The sequence below is a fragment of the Hemicordylus capensis genome, chromosome 3, assembly GCF_027244095.1.
Source record: "Hemicordylus capensis ecotype Gifberg chromosome 3, rHemCap1.1.pri, whole genome shotgun sequence".
Lineage (NCBI taxonomy): Eukaryota > Metazoa > Chordata > Lepidosauria > Squamata > Cordylidae > Hemicordylus > Hemicordylus capensis.
Window position 1 is genome coordinate 121,824,494 of NC_069659.1, and position 18,021 is coordinate 121,842,514.

The window sequence follows — 18,021 nt, forward strand, 5'->3', positions numbered from 1 at the left end:
AAATATGTGTGGTGTGAAAAAGTACTTCCTTTTGTTGGTCCTAAATTTCCTGGTCAGTTTCATGGGATGGACCCTAGTTCTAGTGCTGTGTGAGAGAGAGAAGAAATTTCTCTCTGGCCACTGTCTCTACTCTATGCATAATTTTGTACATCTATCATATCTCCCCACAGACACCTCTTTTTCAAACTAAAGACCTCCGGATGCCATAGCCTTGCCTCATAATGAAGGTACTCCAGGCCCCTGATCATCTTGGTTGCCCTCTTCTGCATCTTTTCCAGTTCTACAATGTCCTTCTTAAGATACACAGACCGGAACTATACACAGTACTCCAAATGTGTCCACACCATAAATTTGTATAAGGGCATTATAATATTATTCATTTTTATTTTCAATCCCCTTCCTAATGATCCCTAGCATGGAATTAGTTGACATGAGCTGTCCACCATGACCCCAAGAGCCCCCTCCTGGTCAGTCACTGACAGCTCGGATCACATAGTGTATATGTGTCATTGGGTTGGGGGGGGGGTTGCCTCAATACGCATCACTTTACACTTGCTTATGTAACCCATCTTCTTACTCAAGAAATAGGGTTTGGGGTTCAAGTCTCTATATTTTCTGAGACAATGTATTTTCACCAGTGACTGCAAGAAATAAAAATTCTAATGCCAAACTCAGGATTTATAAGCATCTCTGTGTTCATATGAATTTGTTAAGCACACATAAAGATAAACTTCAAATACCTGTTTACAAAATGGTGCAGATCATAAAACATGCATACAATGACATCATAAGGCTATTTTATGATAGCTTTTCTTCTGCAATGTAGCATGTGGCTTGATAAAGAAAACCAAACCAAACACAAACTCCCAATCTATTTATTTTAAGAAAACTATCCCAAATGGCACTTTTTCATAGTTCATACCACTCCTATGAGAGGTCTCATGGATGTGCAGCTGAAGCAAAGAAAGTAGATGCGCAATGAGCTGATTGGGCTTGTCCAGAGTCTCAGACTGGTGTACAACTTGTTTGAAGAGGAACTGCAATAAAGAAGCAAGTTTTTAAAACAGAGGGTGTACAAAATCTCCTTTTCTCCCTCAGGAGCTCTCTTGTCTCTTGGTGGGCTAGAACTTCCAGAAGATTCCAAGGACCTTCTCATTAAACTTTTACATTGCTATACAAATGCACATAACTATTACAATACACATTTAATGAAATTATTAATTTATTTTAGCAATATTGTGCTACAGCAATATTAACTTTCCAACCAACCCTGCTTACTTTCAGAGTCTGACTAATACTATTCTACATAAAACCATTTCCTCTCCCCTTTACCTTCAATACAGAAGCAAGTTCATAAATAGGGTTTCCAAAATCTCCTTTTCTCCCTCAGGAACTCTCTGCTTTTTGGTGGGCTGGAACCTCCAGAAGATTCCAAGGGCATAGGAACATAGTAAGCTGCCATATACTGACCATTGGTATATCTAGCTCAGTATTGTCTTCACAGACTGGCAGCAGCTTCTCCAAGGTTTCAGGCAGGAATCTCTCTCAGCCCTTGAAGAAGACAGGGAGGGATCTTGGAACCCTCTGCTCTTCCCAGAGCAGCTCCATCCCCTAAGGGGGATATCTTGCAGTGCTCACACTTCTAGTCTCCCTTTCATATGCAACCAGGGAGGACCCTGCTTAACTAAGGGGACAAGTCATGCTTGCTACCACAAGACCAGCTCAGGACCTTCTGAGCACGCTCCACTACCAATTAAGAAAGGGGAGGGGAGATCACTACACCCTTTAGTTGCAAAATTCTATTGTTAATACACACCATAAGCTAACAATAATATTAGTAAAAACAATGATGAGAGTTACTTTTACATTGAACCACATTTGCCATTTTGTTGCCCATTCACTCAGTTTAGAGAGATCCTTTTGGAGCTCTTCACAATCTGTTCTGAATTTCACTAACCTAAATACTTTCGTGTCACCTGCAAATTTGGCCACTTCCCTACTTACCCCAACATTTAGATCATTTATAGAATTATAGAACAGTCTTTGTTTATAATGTTAGAATGCGGAAACAACTCACATAAGAACATAAGAACAGCCCTGCTGGATCAGGTCCTAGGCCTATCAGGTCCAGCACCCTGTTTCACACAGTGGCCCACCAGATTCCTCTGGAAAGCCCACAAGCAAGACGTGAATTTGTTCAAGCCCCTTTTAAAGCCATCCAACCTTATGGCCATTACCACATCCCATGGCAGAGAATTCCATAGATTAGTTATGCACTCTTGAAGGAATACTTCATTTTGTTGGTCCTACATTTCATGGCCTGTGGACCAACTTTTGATCTTTATTTCTTGTTTTATGTGTATAGTTTTGTGTTCCAAATTTTGTTAGTATTTTGATGGGACTGGTCTTTTATTTGAAGGCAAAGGAGAAATGTGGTGTTTTGGTCAATCATTCCTTGATCTAGGTAAGCTTTTGAATGGGGCATTTAGTTACTTGTATTCAGGTGTGAATGGATACTTTTGATTTTATAAGCAATAGAATGTTCAGGACTTATGATGGTGGAATGTTGAAAACACTACTTATCTTAACTATACTGGCACAACTGTGCCAGTATAATGGAGGAGTAAAACATGCAGATACATGACTATAAATTCATATTCGCATGTCTCAGGTGCCCTTTGAATATGTTTTCTTTTAAAAACATTAGTGGATTATAGAAAAGAAAATTCTGCTTGTTGACTAGAAACTGGACCAGCCCTATGAATTCGCTGTCTTATTTTCCTAAGAATGATTGTTTAAAACATTTAAGTTGATATGAGTTATATTTAGATATATATGTACACAGAGCTTCTGCCCCACCAAGGAATATTCCATTCATATTAGTGGGAACAGCTGATGAACATTCTTTTGTTCAGACTGATCTGCATCCTCCATTGAAATAGATGAGGATGTCTATGTGGAAGTCATACATACATGTGGTGAAATACTTTGTTACAAACATTTGTATAACAATCTAAATGTGAGGGTTTCCCACTTTTCCCTACATGAACATCTGCCTATTTACGAAATGCATAAGATTTGGAGTGGCCTTTAATTTGGGAGACATGAACAAACATAGTTCTAGAAAAAAATGTCTCATATCCTTTGCTGTGAACATTTAAATTCATAACGTCTGCTAATGTAATATGGATAAATAAAAAGCTTGCAACTTTCATGCTTTTAAACCTTATGCCAAATTGAATTAGGCTATTCCAAAGAGATGCAAATCCCTTACTTGTTTGTTATGACATGTTGTGGGTTTAATTCATTTAAAACCAACTGTATTGTTGTTTTGTTTGTGTTAGGATGTGGCTCATTAGGTTGCTAACAGAAATTATGCCAGCCTGGCAATGCCTCTGTATGAAAAGAATGATCATATTTCTTTCTTTCAAAATTCTACTTGACTATTTCTGCACCTGAACACCATTTCTCAGTCTTGCTGGCATCTATCACCTATTTCTCAACGTTTGTTTTTGGCCTTTTGAGGAACTGCAATGAGTTCTCTTTTTTGAAATGTGTAAAGCAGATTCTTGGATGTGTGGGAACTGAATAGCTTTTCAAAAAGGAAAAGTGTATATAGAGACAAGGAGGCCTATCAACTCGATCATTTGAGCTGCCAGGGTGGGGGGGAAACCCTTTCCATGAAGGACTAAAGTATGAATGTGACAAGTATGTGACAGCATTGAACAGTATAAGTATCTTTTGCCAGCTTCTCTGATGGACATCATTGCCTTTCAGAAACTTTAGGTATCAGAGTGATGTGGGAGAGAGGTGGAAAGAGGAAATGACATTTCAGCTGTCAGTGTTTCTTCTCTGTTCCCTGCATGAAAAGAACAAAAACATTCACTGTAGTGCTGCAAACTGTTGACACTGCCTTGTTAACTCTATTATCAATGCCTTGTAAAGGAAGGAGAAAATGCAAGTCAATATTTAAAATGAAGTATAATCAAGAAAAAGGTCAAAGAGGGATTGAAAATTATAGTTGCTTCCTTTCCATGAGCCTGTATAAAATGCCCTGGTTGACATTTTGACAAATGCTATGTGTCCGCTTCTAACAGTGTGCACCCGGTGCTAACCCCGCACCAGTCCCCCCACTTCTGAAGCACAGGCATGCTTGAGCAAGAGTGTGATTATTTTCATCACTCTCTCCATGCTCAGAACCACTCTGTTAGAGCAGAAATATTGTAACGGAGTGCTTCTGATGCAGAGGGAGAGTGCCAAAAATAGTCATGCACTTGGGGAACTAGTGCGTGGGCTAGCATTGCATGCACACTCTTGTTAGACGCACACATGCATACGGCATTAGTCAGATTGTCAAATTGTCAGCCACTGTTTATACAGGCACAGCTCCTTAGTGACTCTTTATGATGGTTCAGAAAATAATTAGCATACCTTTCCCCCTTTTGGAACATGTGTTTCATTTCTGACTGCTTTTGCACAATCCAAACTATTTCCCATAGACCAGCAAGAGAGCAAAGGCAAGGGGGTGGAGGGGATGGTGTGTGTGAAAGGTTCCTCAATGAAATAATGAACTGCAGTACAATTATCAGGTGGGAAACAAAAGAAAGAATAAACAGTAATAAATAAATGAGCTGGCATATAGAGCAAGAATGTTTACTATGACTGATGCTACTGTTATATTTTTCCCTTGTTAATGTGGAAAAAGAAACTTCATCATCATCATCATCATCATCATCATCATCACTATTATTTTATGACGAAGTCTATACCACTTTTCAACAAAAACATTCTCTTAGAAATTACATGGGGGATGGGGAGGAAGAAGATGGTCCCCCTGTCCCCAACAGGTTCACAATCTAAAATCAATTTATTCCTAAAATAAAAATATTTATACTTCTCCATCTTTTTTTTTAACTTCTGGGATAATCTTATTCATGAAATTATTTTCTTTTTTAAAAGGTCTTTTTAAAAATTACATGAAGTAGAGCACTTAGCTTTGATCAGATGGAGAAAGCAGAGGGCTGCCCCTACAACAATTGTAAATACTATCAGTATACATCGCAAATACTGCCAGTAATTTATTGGGAAATGGGTACTGATGCATTTTTGAGCCCATATTCTTCCTCAGGGCGGAATCTGTATGGTCAGCTGTTACACTGGTGTTCTGTAGTCATGCTCCTATGCACTCCTAGTATCAAAGTCAGAGACCCAAGAGGAATATTCAAAGCATGTGCTAATGAAGGAAGCCTGATGGCCACTGTTACTTCTGCAGAGAGCATGGCCACTCTGCCACTGCCCACCATTTACCATTCACTTTGTCAGTTTTGCACCACCTTGTCATTGCTTGCTTTTACACCTGGAGGTGGTTCCCACAATCAGTGGAAACTGCCAAAATGGGGTTAGTGGGGAGAGCAAGCTTAGCCTGCTCTCCCGGCAGATGACCCTTCAGTCGGCTGCGGGTGGCTGAACTGGCTGGCCACACGACTGCCGACTCTGTTACGAAGCCAGCAGGGGCTGGGGAGTTGGGGGGCCGTGTGGCCCCCGGAAGCTCCAGTATGCCCTGCGCAAGTGCACAGGGCATGCTGGAGAGACCCCCGAGCCAGGAGTCTTTTAAGCCTCCCAGCTGCTTTTAAGCCTCCTGGTCGGGTGTCTACTTGTGAGTTGCCGTGGCGTGGAGCCGTGCCACGCAGCAGCAACTCACGATCGGAAAGCCCAGGTTAGCGGAGCGCTCGCTAACCTGGGCTTGAGGCAGGGGCAATTAAGCGGGTTACCCACTTTGACTCAACTGGGCTTGGTTGCGAGCCCAGTGAGTCTCAAGTCTGGTGGGAAGTGGGCTAAGCACCCTTAGCCTGCTTTCCACTGATCGTGAGAATAGCTTCATATGACTGCAATAAATTCTTAGTAGGACTATATGTAATTGTTGATTTAAAATGAACTTGGCTTTTTTGCATGCTGTGCTTGACTTCAGTGTTAGAAATATTATTTTCTTCCATTGTGATGTTGTGTGCAGCGAGAGAGAGAGAAGGTGATCGGGTCTGATTACACAATGGTTTCAACATATACCTTTTGCAGGCACGCTGCCATCATTGGCGGGGGGGTGAGGCTGGACCAACATCTAAGTAATAGATTCCAGCTATGCACTGAATACTGCCCATTTGTGCCCTGGGTTGGTGCTGCCCAAGAGCATAGTGGTTGCACCAGCATGTTTTCAAGATTTGCCAGCACAAGGGGACTTAGTAAAATATACTATCCTAGTCTAACAGGCATGATTTAGAGCAGGGCTACTCAACTTTGCCCCCTTGCAGATGTTGGCCTACAACTCCCATAATCCCTGATTTAGGCACTGTGGCTGGTGATGCTGGGAACTATAGTCCAGAAACAGCTGGAGGGCTGAATATGCATAGCCCTGACTTAGATTACTCTGCCAATCTGTCAAACCTGATTTAGAGGATTACCCTGTCAATCCAGAGTCAATGGATTAAACTGGTTTAAATTTATGTACTCTAGCTAAATTGGTTTAGAGATTAGGTGAAAATCAGCTTGATAAAAAAAGTTTGTAGAGAGAACTTTTTTTATTTTGTAAAGTTCAGATGTTGCTATATTGAAATAATCTTACATAAAAATGAAAAAACCCCTAACAACTTCACTTTCAGATATCTGCCTCCATGAGTTCTAGCAATAAAAGATAAATAAGTACACAGTTTTTCAGTCCTTCAAGTCTGTCATCCTCTTTTCCTCTTGCTCAATGGAACATTTGTTTTATGTGCTGCAAAAGTCCTCCCAAACCGCCTCAGCAACGTGATGTGTGTGTATGTTCTGATTATTTAAAATTATGTTCAATAGATTTAACATCTAGTGGGAACTGCTACATTGTTGAAAGTTGATCATTTATAAACTTATTTATCACACTGACATATCCCTTAGCATATAAATCTGAAACTGCTAGAGTACTAACTTTTTCAAAATGCATGACAACATTCTGTGCTAGTCAAATATCCATTAGAGATCACACAGGAGCAGTCATATTGAGGGTTCATTCTCCTTGAGACCTTGCCATTCTAATAAATGGAGAGTATTGTTGTTGCACTATCATAGTTTAAAACAGGGGTTCTCAACGTTGGGTCCCCAGAGGTTTTTGGACTTCACCTCCCATAATCCCCAGCCCCAGTGGCCTTTGGTTGGGGATTATGGGAGTTGAAGTCCAATAACATCTGGGGACCCAACGTTGAGAATCCGTGGTTTAAACCAACAGGTCTCTAACTGTGAAACTAGCTCCTCTGTAAAGGTTGTGGCACATCCCAGGGAAAACACAAATGGAGTTCGAGCCTCTCCCACTGTGCATGGCTTAATATGATGGCGATTTACTTTTCAGTTATTTTCTACTTTTCAGAAGCACATGCATTTTATATTGTAAAACAAACAATTTAACTGTCATCTTATTTCTTATACTACATTAAGTGGAAGCATAAGCTAATTTGTTTTTCATTTGGAATCCCAGAGTACCACAATTTTACTTTGTTTTCCTTATCTAAGTCTCATCTGTCTGTACATATACAAATAGAATTCTTAGCTGAGGGGGAGGGGGAGGCTCAAGGCATGCTGGAGAGACCCCTGAGCCAGGAGGCTGCTTTTGAGCCACCCAGTTGGGAGTCTACTCGTGAGTTGCCACGGCAACTCATGATTGCAAAAACCGGGTTTAAGCACCGGGCTACTTAAGTGGGTGACCCACTTAAGAACCATCGGGCTCACAGCCACATTTCTGTATTTCTCCATTTCTTCTTCTTTCCCCCTAAGATGGGTGGCACAGGGTAATCTCAGCCCATTTTGGGGCTGCTGCTGGACTCCGCTACCTAGCCATATTGTTTTTCCTCATTTCTCAAATGTTGGCAGCTTTGAGACATCACCAAGGAACAGCTCAGAAATCTCAAGGTTTTTGGATGTATCCAACCCGGCAACCTAGAAGTGGGTTAGAGCTCCTTGGCTGTGTTTTCAGTGTGTTTGCATTCTCTCCTTTTTCTTCTTCTTTGCTATGATATGCCATGAATAATAATTCTGAATCTTGCCTGGCATGTTTCCTTATTCTTTACCTGATTTCTCTTAGCTTCCCCAATCCTGCCTGGACTTGCCTTTAGGGATGTGCACACAGGCCACTCGGAGGCCAATTGTGCAGGCATGGCGGCCTCCAAAATGGCCACCATGCCAGGGGGAAAGGCCTGAACGGGCCAAAGAATGGCAGAACAGGCCGGTTTGGGATTAATGGGAGTCCGGTAGGGGGAGGGGGATCCTCCACGAACCCCCTGTCACTGCCTCGGAGACCCCCCCCCCCGAGGGGGTAAGTTTAAAAAAATTTAAACTCGCGGAACGGACTGGGGGGCGGGGTTGAGGGGGTGCTGGACTGAACTGGCCCAGTCCAGTTCTGGATCAGCTGGTTCTGTGCACACCCCTACTAGCCTTTTGCCCCATCATATACTGTCCATCTCCCAGCTGACCCTCTGATTTATAACTACACAATACAATATGCAATACTGCTTTGTTAGGTTGGGCTACATAATGGTTTGAAATGTCATCTACGTAAGTAATCCTAGCTCAGTTGTTTGGCCTTTTTCGCAAGCTGTACTTTTCATCTTCTTGCGGTGTGGGCATTTGCACTTTCACCTGCAATCCATGTCAGATCCTGATACTCAGAAATGTGACAGCTTGACAACAAGGTGTCTCAGCTGTGAACATTTTAATTCTTGTCCTTCTCCCCTAATAATCCTAGAAATTGATATTCTTCATCTGAGCGGCCTAGGTCATCTGGTCAGGTCAGTGCCTGTGATATATTAAACCGGTATTTTTTTAACTAACCCGCTTAACAAGGTTAACTGAAATGGGGTAGGGAAAGCTTGACACATGGCATTTATTAGTTTGTTTAGAAATCAAGACTTTTTGGCTGAAGGATACCTCCTGTACATAAACACACCAAAATTCTATTTTGACTAGAACTTGGCATCTCAGTCCTGCAAGACCATCAACTCTCTTGAGAGATTCAACAATCTTTTTCTGTGTTGCAGCTGATTCATCGGGAGAAGAGCCAGTGTTCTAAAAACAGATTATATATTCATTATAGTAACTGGATTGTCAGTATGCCATCAGTCTATGTTACACTGTTGAATTGCTTCAGGCAGCAGAATCCGGTGCCATTTTCCTGCTTCCTATATCCATCTCTGTAGCTCCTTAAAATGAAGTAATCACAGGTCCCATGCGGCTTCTCACATGGTAAACCATTCTGTTGCATATAGTACATATACAATAAGCTCTTGCAAAAAAAGGGTGTGTGTGTGCAGATGTTATGATCAAGCTATGCTGATTGCATGATCGAGTCACTTATCTATTTTGTGTGAAGATAGCTTATACATCTCATTAAGGGGGAGATGCATGACTTCTATACTGCCATTCTATATTCCCAAGCATTAAAAAGATGGATGAGTTACTCAGTTATCTGCTGATACCACATGATCGTACAGATTGAAAATAGCTTGAGTGAAAGTTCTTTATATCTCAAAAAGTGTATGTTTGCATATGTTCTGTATACCCACAGGCAGAAAGGAAGAGACTAGAATTTTAAAAAAGACTTGGTATCAATGATTATTGCTACTGAGTATCCCTCAGGTAAAGACTCTCCTATGTAAAACCAGACAAATGGAGTTTATTTTTATACTAGTATGTGTAAGCCCGTTGTAATAATGGGCTCTAGTGGGGGGGGGGTTCCCGCTGCCGCCTCACCCGCCTCGGGCGCACTCCTTGGGCCGACACCTCCGCCGCCGCCTCGGGCGCTCTCTCCGCCCGCCGTTTCTTGTGGCGGCGGCCGCCGCCATCGGAACCAGTCGCCCCGCCACGGCCACCGCCTCCTTGGCCCGCACTCCTTTGGCTGAGGCCGCGGCTCCGCCGCCGCCTCGGCCGCACTCTCCGCCCGCCGCTTCTGCTCCTTCTGGTCTCCCGTGGCGGCGGCCGCCGCCATCGGGGCCAGTCGCCCACTGGCGGCCGGGTCCAACATGGCCGCCCATCTCCGCGCATGCCCAGAACGGGCGAAAAAGACACGGGCGGCACGGGCGCACGCCCAAGGCTTTTATGGGTAAGGATTACATCGAGAGTTTGCATCATTTGTTTCTAAACAGTTTGGTTTTTATTTATTTGGAAAGGGCTGGTGTCAAGTTGCTGAGCTGTCAGATGAGCCACTGTGGATTCCTGAAACCATCTTTGAGCTCACAGCCTTCATGTGGTGGTGGTGGTGGTGGAGTGACTCTTTCAAGGATCACCCATGGGCCTATGAACACCAGTTTGCTAAGGACTCTGGAAAAGTGAAACTGGCCCTGATTTTGTATCATTATAAAAGGTGTGTTTATAAGTTGTACAGATGTGCATAGAACATAATTATGTTCTATGATTACATAGAACATAAAAGCACATGTGGTAACCATGAGCTGGGGAGGTATAATTAAACACAGTTCTCTAGCATATATCCACTGCATGTTTACAAATATAGTTCTGCCCTCCACATTTTTCATTATGGCCAATGCATCAAAGACATACAGTGTGAAACTGGTTTTTTCAACTTCTTTATGTACTGAGTTTGTTCACCAATCCTGAACAATGAAAAAGGGGGAAAATATGAAAAGCAACTTCTGGGTCATTCATTATTTTCCTGGCAGATATTAGCAGTACTTAGGAGTTGTGGTTAAAACCCAATATTGAGTTTGCAAATATGTGATAAATGCATTCATAAATGACCATTTGCACATGTTTCTTGTTCCTGCCCAAACTCACAGCTGTTCAAAGTGAAAGTGGTTTGTATAAGGATGCTTCCTCCAGTGGAAATTTGCCGTTAAGAAGGAAGCTGCTCGCCGCCCATATCGGCGGCACGGCTGCTTTGCCCCAGCCCCCTCCCCTCGGAGAGGAGCACGTGGGGACTGGGGAACCGGCCCCCATTGGGCCCCGGCCTCTTCCGGGGGCAGGGGTGGAAGTGAAGAAGCCGGCAGCAAGCCTGTGCCGGCATTCAGTCTGCCTCTTTCATGAGGTTGGACGTGCCGGGAGGAGCTCTGGCTGGGCCACGAAGCATGTGGCCTGGCTCCGAGAGCTGCCAGCTGGGGGGCAGAGTGGAGATTTCGGGCTACAGCCCGCCCGCTTCCCTTTTCTTTAGCCCGGTGCTCTCAGAGTGCCAGGGCGGAGGCGTGCTCGGAGTGCCTTGGGCGGCGGTGCCTGGCATGGCAGGCCCGGCCACCATTTTAGGCCATGCCAGCCCGCATTTTTGGCAGGGCCTGGCAGGGGGGCAGAGCGGAGAGTTCGGGCCGCAGCCCGCCCGCTCCCTTATTTAACCTGGCGTGCTCGATGCGCCTGGGTGGCAGGCTTCGGGGCCAGCCCACGGCGGCAGCAGCAGCAACAGCAGCAGTGCTTCCTTGCCACATCGGGGCCAGCACACGGTAGCAGCAGCAACAGCGGCAGCAGCAACAGCAGCAGCGCTCCCTTGCTGGGCAACAGGCCGGGGTTGACCTGGCCCAGGTTTGGGGGGCTTGGGGAGAGCAGGGGCAGGCCGGGATAAGGCCCTGGAGAGCGGGGTGGGTGATCAATTGGGCTTTCAGAACCCCCCAGCACCCCTTAATGGGCTTTCAGAACCCCCCCCAGCACCCCTTAACACCTAGTTAACAATTCATCCTAATCCCTCCCACCAACTGTATTCAGGGAAGGGAAAAGGAAAGAAAGGGCAGATTGGTGGGCACCCGCACCATTCACCCTCTTCTGCGCATCGGTTCAGCCTCTCTCCCCCCCCCCGCCCCATGACAATGGGACCCAAGAAGGCGCCAGCGGGAAAGGGAAAACAACCTGCCCTGAGGCGCAAGAGGCCCCCAACTCAACCAGACTCCTTGTCAGAGGACAAATGGGAACTTGGGTTGTCAGCTATCAGGGCGCTTATTGCCCGTTTGGGGGCAATAGAAAAAGAGCACACGGCGCCCAAGGGAGATAGCAGAGGGGGTGGCCCATCTGGGGTAGCGAATCCCAGAGGGAAGGGTGGAGGAAGCCGCAGGCTATCCGGGGCTGCAAAGCGTGCCAAACTGATGCAGGGTTTTACTGACCATTTGGCAGCACTCAAGGCAGCTACATCAACTGGGGCCCGTCCAGGAGGCAGCGGGAGGGCAGATGGACCGACACCAGAAGGTGCTGCTGAGGACATGGTTGGACAAGGGCTCGGATACGGTGAGTTCCCCCAGGGAGTCTGGCCTTGGGGCTTACCGTGGGGCCTGCTTACAGGGGCCTTTGGGTGGTTCCCAGGCCAGACCAATTGGGCATCTCCGCATGCCACCTGTAACCAGGTTTGGCAAGGGGAGGAGGGGCAGGCAGGCGCAAGTGCCACCCCTGCGCAGGCTGCCCCGACAAGTGCGGGCAACAGTTCAGGCGACAGGACAGTCCCGTTGGGTGACCATTTATTGCCCCACGTAAAAGAGCGCATTTGGAAGGGAGAGTACATAGATATCTTCCAACTGCTGCTTAAAGAACCTGAGCCTGTTGGCACCGAGGGTGAGCAGGAAAAGGATAAGGTGCGTACCAAAAGGAAGCCCACTGAGAGTAACTGGAACCACTTGGTGTCTGGGTTCACCATTTACATGGGGGTGGTCACCCAGAAGATTCCTGAAAGGAGCCCAGGGCTCATCAAATACTTTGACAGCATTCACAGGGCATTTATGGACTTTGCATGTAATGCCTGGGAGGCGTATGACCAGGCGTTCAGAAAGCGGGCATCCAACAACCCCGGGATTTCTTGGGGAAAGCAGTATTCTGAGCTGTGGCTTAGAATCATGATGCCCTCAAGGCCATTGACTGGGGAGCGCACCGAAAGCGGCCATTTAATCTCTAAAACTCCAGCGGCATCAGCAGCTTCGCCCGCTGGCGCCCAGGGGGTTCAAAGTCCCTTGGTGTGCTGGGAGTTCAACAGGAGCGGCATGTATGCTCACTCTCCCTGCAAATTCAGGCATGAATGAGGTTTTTGCGGCGGCTCGCACCCTGGCCTCAACTGCTCGCGGGCTAAGGGCTTTAGAATGGGAAATGGGGGCAACAGGGGTGGTGGTAGCAGAGGGCCCACAGCCGCCCAGGGAGGCAGTGTGGGAAAAGGGACCCACCCCAATTATAATGCCCGTGCTTAAGAGGCTGCTGCGCGATTACCCTGACAGGGCGTGCACGGTATTTGGAGCCGGCTGGTTTTGCAGAGGGTTTTAGGATCCCGTGCCAGTTTCCATGCACATTTAGTTTCACCACCAATCTAAAATTGGTAGAAGGGATGGAGCAGGTGGTAGCGAGGAAGATAAACAAGGAGGTGGCCTTAGGCCATGTGCTTGGCCCTTTTACTGAGCTTCCCTTGCGGACGTTAAGGATAGCCCCACTGGGGGTGGTGCCCAAGAAGGCACCTGGGGAATACAGACTAATACACCACTTATCTTACCCAAGGGGCAGCTCCGTCAATGATGGCATACCAGCCGAGCTATGCTCGGTCCGTTACACCTCCTTTGATGAGGCAACAGCAATGGTCCAGGCTTGTGGGCCTGGGGCACTGCTGGCCAAGTGTGATATTGAGTCGGCTTTCCGGCTACTGCCTGTCCACCCAGATGACTTTGACCTGTTGGGGTTTGCATTTGAGGGAAAATACTACATTGACAGGGCATTGCCCATGGGCTGCACTGTTTCCTGTGCGGCCTTCAAGGCCTGCAGCTCAATGTTAGAATGGGCGCTGCACCGTAGAGTGCAGCTCTGTTCCTCAGCTCACTAACTTGACGACTACCTTTTTGGAGGTAGGGCAGGCTCAAACCAATGCAACCAATGTGGTTAACCACCTGCACTGTCACCAGGTTGTCGCACCAGAAGCGCACGACCGAGTCTCTGAAATGGTCCGCCCAGATGTGCACAGCTACCACTATGGGGGAATAATTCGAGAAAGGTGAGGTCCCTTGTGACTCCCCTCTCTGTCCAGTCACTAGGCCAGCGCTCCGCACACCATTTCCCCCTTAGATACAGGCCAAAGCCGAGGCCCCCGGCCATATCTGACTGTACTGGAAGTCCGCTTCCAGGAGCTGCAAGGAGCGCCAGAAGGAAACCCCATTGAAAGAGTCCAGGAAGCCCAACCAGAGCCTCATATCCTCCCTCATATCCGCAGTCACCCTGATACGGAAGTACGGCAGCCTGCATCTGGCCACGGTGTCACACAGCCACTGCAAGAAGGGCCGGCCTGTCACTGTCTCAACAGATCATGCAGGACCTGGGGACAGTCCTAGCTTGGTGCCCAGGCATAATCCTGCTTTGGTCTGACATCACGCAGTGAAGGGTGTGGTGCGGGGTCTGCAAGCAGAACAAGGTGGACAGGGCAAGGCGAGGGGTTAACGCGGCAATGGCCCATTTCCTGGCCACTAGGGGTGGCGGGTGCATCCCGCATGATGACATCGTATTCACACAGCCCGCCCTGTACCGGGCCAACGGAGTCCACCTTTCAGCCATTGGCATGAGGTTTTTTTCATTGACGATCTGAGGCTGGGATTGGCTAAGGTCATACTGGGCCTATGGGGTGTGGGGCGTTAAGCTAGGCCAACGCCCACTGTGGCAGGTACAGTGCGGCATGGAACAGCTAAGAAAATAGGTGTGGCACCTTAGGTAAGCGTTTAAAATCAAGGAGGAAGAGCGGATCCCTTGAGGCTTGACAGATCAGGGTTGCTGTGTAACTCTTATGCAGGTGACACCCTTTCTGTATGGCTGTGCAGCATTGGAGGGGTGGTGTCTGATAGTTAAAACCTGACCTTAGATCGGTGAAGAAGGGCGCCTCCGTTTTAGAACGGAGGAGCGGCTTGGAGCCAAGGTGCTATCGCCACGGTCGTTTAGATAATGGTGGCCACGGCTGTGGCCGGCCAGGTAGCTGCCGCACTGTAGAGGGACAAGCCAATCCCAGCTAATATGCTTGTATGTGCAATACAGCTAAACCTCAATAAAGAATTGGCCAATTACACCATAGTAATCTCTCTGCATCTCGTTGGGTCTGGGTGCATTACTTATTTGTTTATTTATTTGATTTATATACTGCCCCTCCAAAATGGCTCAGGCGGTTTACAATTAAAACAAACCATTAAAACAATAAAGAGCTAAAACAAATTAAAAACAATATAACAACAATTAACAATTTAAAAACATTTTAAAACAACAATTAAACAATTACAGTGATTAAAAGCCCCCAAATCGGGTTAGAATATTAAAACAGATTTTAAAACCCTGGAAAGCCAGGCCAAACAAATACATTTTAAGGGCTCTCCTGAAGGCTAATAGAGAATTCAAATTGCGGATTTCCACAGGGAGCGCATTCCACAGCCCCGGAGCAGCTATAGAGAAGACCCACCTCCAAGTTGCCACCAGACGAGCTGGTGGTAACTGGAGACGAACCTCCTCAGATGACCTTAATGTGCCGTGAGGATCACGCAGAAGAAGGCACTCTCTAAGGTAACTCGGGCCTAAGCCATTCAGGGCTTTAAAGGTAATAATCAGCACTTTGTATTTTGCCCGGAAACATAGCAGCAGCCAGTGCAATTATTTCAGAATAGGCATAATATGGTCTCTCCGGGTTGCCCCAGAGACCAGTCTGGCTGCCACATTCTGAACTAATTGAAGTTTCTGAACTATGTACAAAGGCAGCCCCACATAGAGCACATTGCAATAGTCAAGCTGGGAGGTTACTAGCTGGTGCACCACTGTTTTGAGGTCATCCTCCTCAAGGAATGGCTGCAGCTGTCGAATCAGCTGAAGTTGATAGAAAGCACTCCTGGCCATGGCCTCCACCTTAGAAACGAGGGTGAGGCCTGGGTCCAGGAGTACTCCTAAGCTGTGAACCTGCTCCTTCTGGGGGAGTGTAACCCCATCCAGCACAGGAAGCTCTAACTCAATCCTCAGATTCTGAGCCCCCACAATGAGCACCTATGTCTTGCTTGGATTCAGCTTCAATTTGTTATCCCTCATCCAGCCCATTACTGCCTGTAGGCAGGCATTTAAAGAATGAGTGCCATTTCCTGAAGATGAAAGGGAGAAGTAGATTTGGGTGTCATTAGCATACTGATAACACCCAGCACCAAATCTCCTGATGACCTCACCCAGCGGTTTCATGTAGATATTGAAAAGCACTGGTGACAGAATGGAGCCCTGAGGGACTCCATATAACAGCTCCTGCTTTGAGGAGCGACTGTCACCAAGCTCCACCATCTGGGATCTACCCGAGAGATAGGAACGGAACCACTGCAGAGCAGTGCCCCTTATTCCCAACTCTGCCAGGTGACGCAGAAGGATACCATGGTCGATGGTATCGAATGCCGCCGAGAGATCCAAGAGGACCAAGAGAATCACACTCCCTCTGTCAATTCCCCGGTAAAGGTCATCCAAGAATAGGGAGCAGCCCCCACCTTCACTTCCACAGAGGGAGATGACTAAGAAATGCAAGGCAAATATGAGATATGTGTTTTTCTTTATGAAATGGTATAAAGTTGTTTGAGGGCACAATGGCAGGGATAGATAGATAGATAGATAGATAGATAGATAGATAGATAGATAGGCAGGCACTTTATAGTACCTTTGAAAAGGGCATTGTTGGATTAATGAAATAGAAGCAATTACAAAATTACCCACTATTTATATCAAAAATTATTGATTGATTGATTGATTAAGTGCCATCAAGTCGGTGTCAACTCTTAGCGACCACATAAATAGATTATCTCGTAATTGAGTCCATCCACCTTGCTGCTGGTTGTCCTCTTCTTGTCTTTCCTTAAACTTTTCTCAGCATTATGGACTTCTCAAAGGAGCTGGGATTTCACATTATGTGTCCAAAGTATGATAGTTTGGGCCTGGTCATTTGTGCCTCGAGTGAAAATTCTGGATGGATTTGTTCTATGATCCATTTGTTTGTTTTCCTGGCTGTCCATGGTATCCTCAAAAGTCTTCTCCAGCATCAAAGTTCAAAAGCATCAATACTTTTTCTATCTTGCTTCTTCAAAGTCCAGCTTTCGCATCCATAGAGTGTCATGGGAAAAACCATTGTCCGAATGATTCTAATCTTTGTAGGTATAGAAATGTCACAGCATCTAAATATCCTTTCCAAGTCTTTTACTGAAACCCTACCAAGTGCTTGTCTGCAGCTTATTTCTTGACTGCTGGATCCTTTACTGTTGACAGTCGATCCTAAAAGGCAGAAGCTATCCACCACTTCAGTGCCTTCATTATCAGTTTTGAGGCTGGTTGCTGTAACCATTGTCATTAGTTTAGTCTTCTTGACATTTAGCTGTAGTCCCATTTTTTTACTGTGCATCTTGACTTTCATTACGAGAGCTTGCAGATCATCCGCATTCTCAGCTATCAGAGTGGTGTCATCAGTGTAGCGCAGGATATTGATGTTTCTTCCTCCAACTTTAAAACCATGCTCATCTTCTTCCAATCCAGCTCCTCAGCATATAAATTAAATAAAGAGGGAGAAAATATACAGCCTTGTCTTACTCCTTTGCCGATCTGGAACCAGTCTGTTTCACCATGTTCCATCTGAACTGTGGCTTCTTGTCCTGTGTATAGGTTTCTCATGAGAACAATGAGATGTTCTGGGACGTCCATTTTCCGAAGGAATCAAAAGTTATACATTAAACATAATACTTCCTATGCCAAAAAGAGGCTTTTCCCCAGACCGTGCTCTTGCTCTGCAGCTTCTTTGCCACCCTCCCCTCCTTGCCACAATTTCCCTCTTTCCCTTTTGAGCACATTGTCCTCAAAATACTATCACATGATGAGTTCTCATCATATTGTTTTGCACAGGCATGTAGTGCAGGTTCCAGGAATCCATGGGCCTTTCAACTCCAGCTGCAGAGTGGCACTAAAAATAACTCCACAAACACTCAGGCCCCACCTACAAGTATTTATTGTAATGTATAGTTTGTCCTCACAGAGTTGTTATGAGGATAAAATGGTGTGAGAAAAGACAATGTA

General features: G+C 46.0%; 1 long non-coding RNA gene across 2 annotated transcripts in view; it reads right to left on the reverse strand.

Moving 5' to 3' along the window:
* Nucleotides 1-768: 768 nt before the first annotated feature.
* LOC128350297 (uncharacterized) overlaps nt 769-18,021 on the reverse strand; it is a 43,402-nt gene continuing 26,149 nt past the window's right edge. For both annotated transcript variants that reach the window (XR_008319245.1, XR_008319244.1), the window contains exon 5: nt 769-1,037. This is a non-coding gene — a long non-coding RNA (uncharacterized LOC128350297). The remainder of the gene's footprint in view (nt 1,038-18,021) is intronic.